The sequence below is a fragment of the Malania oleifera genome, chromosome 12, assembly GCF_029873635.1.
Source record: "Malania oleifera isolate guangnan ecotype guangnan chromosome 12, ASM2987363v1, whole genome shotgun sequence".
NCBI classification, from domain to species: Eukaryota; Viridiplantae; Streptophyta; class Magnoliopsida; order Santalales; family Ximeniaceae; genus Malania; species Malania oleifera.
Window position 1 is genome coordinate 42,743,962 of NC_080428.1, and position 4,229 is coordinate 42,748,190.

General features: G+C 28.7%; 1 long non-coding RNA gene and 4 other non-coding genes across 5 annotated transcripts; all 5 read right to left on the reverse strand.

Annotated features, from left to right (window-relative positions):
• Positions 1-631: 631 nt before the first annotated feature.
• LOC131144399 (uncharacterized) lies at positions 632-2,608 on the reverse strand. The gene is made up of 2 exons (XR_009133803.1): positions 2,407-2,608; positions 632-2,293 (listed from the first exon to the last, which is right to left on the reverse strand). It is a non-coding gene; the product is annotated as an uncharacterized LOC131144399 (long non-coding RNA).
• LOC131145313 (small nucleolar RNA F1/F2/snoR5a) lies at positions 1,375-1,524 on the reverse strand. The gene has a single exon (XR_009134096.1). It is a non-coding gene; the product is annotated as a small nucleolar RNA F1/F2/snoR5a (small nucleolar RNA).
• Positions 1,577-1,662, reverse strand: LOC131145305 (small nucleolar RNA Z196/R39/R59 family). The gene has a single exon (XR_009134088.1). It is a non-coding gene; the product is annotated as a small nucleolar RNA Z196/R39/R59 family (small nucleolar RNA).
• LOC131145303 (small nucleolar RNA Z195/SNORD33/SNORD32 family) lies at positions 1,764-1,840 on the reverse strand. The gene has a single exon (XR_009134086.1). It is a non-coding gene; the product is annotated as a small nucleolar RNA Z195/SNORD33/SNORD32 family (small nucleolar RNA).
• LOC131145317 (small nucleolar RNA U31b) lies at positions 1,946-2,025 on the reverse strand. Its single transcript, XR_009134100.1, has one exon. It is a non-coding gene; the product is annotated as a small nucleolar RNA U31b (small nucleolar RNA).
• Positions 2,609-4,229: the final 1,621 nt, after the last annotated feature.

Sequence of the window (4,229 nt, forward strand, 5' to 3'; positions counted from 1 at the left end):
ATTCCAAAAATTCTGCGCAAAGGTTTATGAAAAATGATATAAACCTCCTCAAAAATTTCAAAAATATTGCAAATCCCACCTAAAATTTATCAAGAATAAACACAAATTTCTCATCAAAAAACTTGTCTTTGTGCATAATATAAGAAAAGGTTAATATCTTTTTGACAATCGCTCAAAAATTAGGCATCTTTGGCTCTATTACTTATGCCAAGCTCCTTAATTTAGTTTATCAAATTAATTTTATTTTTTTAATAATTATTTCATTTACGAATGGAGCATTTCATCACTTAGCTAAATGACAATGACAACGAAAACCCTTAAGGCCTCAATTAATTTTATCTTCTTTTAAACATTTTTTAATAATTACTTTGCCCTAGCTGATTTTCAATTTAATTTTATTACTTTTCAACACTTATCCTTAGTTATTATTTCCATAATTTGACGGTGACAACCCTTAAAGACTTCAATTAATTTTATTGAACAATTACTCTTTATCCTTGAAACAATAGTAACTAAAAATATTATATGAATAACACAACTTAAATAATACAATTTATAATTTTAACAAAATATTATTATAGAGAAAAAAACTAAAATTAAAATGATAATGAACATACCACAATCGAAGAAGTAAATAAGATGAATAAATTCATTAATAAGAAGTAATTTAAAAAAAGAAACGAAAAAAATCCCCTATCTAATGAGGGGTACCTTGCATGTTTCAGAATATGGACAAAAAAATTTAAAAAGAATTTGAACAAGCTCATTGATCCTCCCCGGCTGTGCGCAACATGGCAAGCTCTGCAACAGGCACAAACCCAAATGAAATAAAAGCATGAGATTTGGTACCAATATATACAATGAACAATGAAGAATCTATTCAATTCCAACAAGGGTAGCTTTTCACACTTCCTCTGCACCATCAACTCCAGCACTTCACCATTGTGCACGACTAATTTTTGTCAAGTCATAGCAAAATTGAATCAGAAATAAATACCCTTTTGGCTTATGATAGATTTGGCAGCAAAAAAATTTGATTCATAAACATAATATGGATGGTGGAGGCAACTCGGTCGAGTCACCTTGAATTTGAAATATTGCATAAGATGTAATACAAAATTATATAAAAACTTATTCAAATTAATACATATCTAAATCCAAAACGTCAAACCCATATTTCCAAGCAGAGAAATAAAGAAAAATAAAGTGCTTGAAGATACTTTGGAATATGGATATGGCCTAATACATCAACCAAAATTTACTAGGCTCGGCGCTTAAAGTTGCAATTTTATATAATAAACTTTAAAAATTTGATGCCATTAAATCGATAATGAATATATTTAAAAGAATTTAAAATATGATGGGATGATGGACAAATGTAAGCAGGATTAAAGTAACAGGAAGCCCATTAAAAAAATTGAGCAAGCTGTGTCGCAAGGCCTGTTCACACTTTCAATCTATGCCCTTAAAAACGAAACACCCATCCATAGAAAATAGCATGGGTGTCAGATACCATGGGCAAACAAGTTCAAATTCTAAACAGGAAAATAAAAGAGAGAATAAATTTATGTATATCTGCAAATCTCAGCCGAAAGATGGTGATATTGGTATAATAATCACTTTCAAATCAGGAGCAATGGATAATTTTCATCATAGATTGCAGAATCATACTACTGAGTATAAGACGTTGTGTTCCAAAAATTATAAATTGGAGAAAATGCATTAAACTAAAAATAAGGGATGGTTAGTATATGGATGTGCAATAGAGATCAGATGGTAGTGCATGTTAATATTCATCATTCAAATACAGAATCGATGGGTACGTATCATCACGCCTTTTTGCATATCCAAAGATCAAATTCTTGAGAAAAAAACTTCAAAAAAAAAAAAAACACAAATGCGGGTTAGTAATAATATTGAATAAAAAAATTTTCATCCATGAATGGAATCAGATATAATGTCAGTCACCATCTCGCATCAGTAAATGCGAATAAGACTGGGGCGACAAATACTATCATCATTTCCCTTGTGAATCCAGCAAGACCGTCAAAAATGCAGCATTCAACATGAGGAACTATGAAAATGAAGGAGAATAATCAGTAGCATTATCAATTACACCTTAATAGAGGCCTTACGATCAAACTGGGGCCACTTCTTTATGATGTTTATCGACAGCAAAGACACGGCTATGACTTCGATTGTTCACAGATTTACATAGAACTTCATATCAGCTCAGAATCGAAGCGAAAATAAGCAGACGTACATAAAACAGCAGAAAAATCAAAATCATATTCTAAAAAACAAAACAAAACAAGAAATTGTCAAAGTCCGGATGACAAATCTTCCCTAATGCAAAAGATGAATCGAAAATTAAACATCTACAACAAAATACGAACAATATCCCACCTAAATAAAGAACAAAATTGTTCATCAAGCAAGAGCGGAGAAGAAGCAGACAGAGGGGAGAAGACAGAGAGATGAAATGTTAGGGCTTGTCTCGCCGCCTGGTGCGGTTCTAAGGCTTAGGCTTTTCATTATATAGGCACCAGAACCAGACGCTTTAGGGTTTTCCATTAGGGCTTTGTGCTGCATCCACGCCACTGCCTTTGCATCATTAAATAAAATCTTTTAATTTATGCGAAATTTTATTAATAGAAAAAAAATGGAATACAATAAAAATTTGTAGAACTAATAGTGAAAAAAAATGTGTTTTGAGTTATTTTATAATAGTATTCTTTTTGTTCTTTTCCATATCATTAATGAGTAAAAAATATTTATATTATTATTTACTTTACAATGGCATTACGTTTTCTTTTGTAAATTATCATATTTGTATGTCATTATTTTTATTATTATTATTATTAGAAATTTAAAATAACATAAGAATCTTCTCAAATGTAAGTATTTTTAAAAATATTTTTAAAATGTAGTAAATGTGAAATTTATTAGTTAATATTTTTAAATATCTACTTGTATTTTTAATTAAAAATTGTTGTGTATTTTTTTAGTGAGATTTAAAAGCACTTATTCATAGGGCTACGAACAGGTTAGCAGTTTGCGAGCTACTTGATACTTGACTCAATAATAGCTCGTTTGAATTTGTTCATTAAAATATATGAGTCAACTTAAAGTTTAGATTTTGAGTTTGAAAACTAAACGAGTAAAGTTTGAACTAGACAATACTTTACTTGTTAAGCTCGCTAACGAGCTCATTCAATGGCTTGCAACTTAAATTGTTTAAAAAACTCAAATATTTGGATTGTTTAATAGGCTTAAGACTTAATCAATGAAGTAAATTTTATAATGGTATTTTTTTTATTCTATATCATTAATCTGTATAAATTTTATAAAATTATTTACTTTAAGATGGCATTACATTTTCTTTTATAAACTATCAAAATTTTATGTCATTATTGTTTTATTATCAATAATAAAAATTAAAAATAATATAATTATCTTCTAATTTGTAATTTTTTTAAAATATTAAAAGTATAATTTATTGGTTAACATTTTTAAATATTTACTTGTATTTTTAATAACAAATTTTTGTGTGTGTTTTGGTGAGTTTTAATAGCATTTGCTGCTAAGACTACAAATGAGTTGGTCATTCTTAAGTTGTTTAGTGTTTGACTCTATTGGTCTCATAAAATTTAAAATCTTATTTTAATGATAACAAATCAAGCGGATTTAACATATTTGGTTAAGTGAAATTTTAGGACTAGAGTGTGTTAATAAAAGATCGAGATCAAATGCTTAAAAAGTCTATTTAAAGCTTGTACTTAAAGTTAAAAGAACTTGATGAAGTATGTACTAAGTCAATGAACTATGAAGGAAGTTAAAGCAAATACATAAAGACATTGAAAGTAAAACAAATACATGAAGACTTAGTGATTAGAAAGTCATAATCCTTAAAAAGTCTCATGTAAGTACTTCAGACAATTCAATATTGATGCATAAAATTCTTAAGAATTAATTCTGACTTAGAGACTTATGTTTGAAAATCTCGGAAATATTTTCAAAAGTCTCAAATCAATATGACAAGTATAAAATCTAAAAAGAGTTTTTGAAACAAAGTTTTTAAAGGCATATGTTTTACACGATCAGGCGACTGACACTTTATGCTGATGAAAATTAAACAGACCGAATAGAATCAGGCGACTGACCTCTCAGGATCAGGCGACTAACCTCATTCTGTGTTTGAAAATAAGTTGTACTTAAAAGGCACAGGT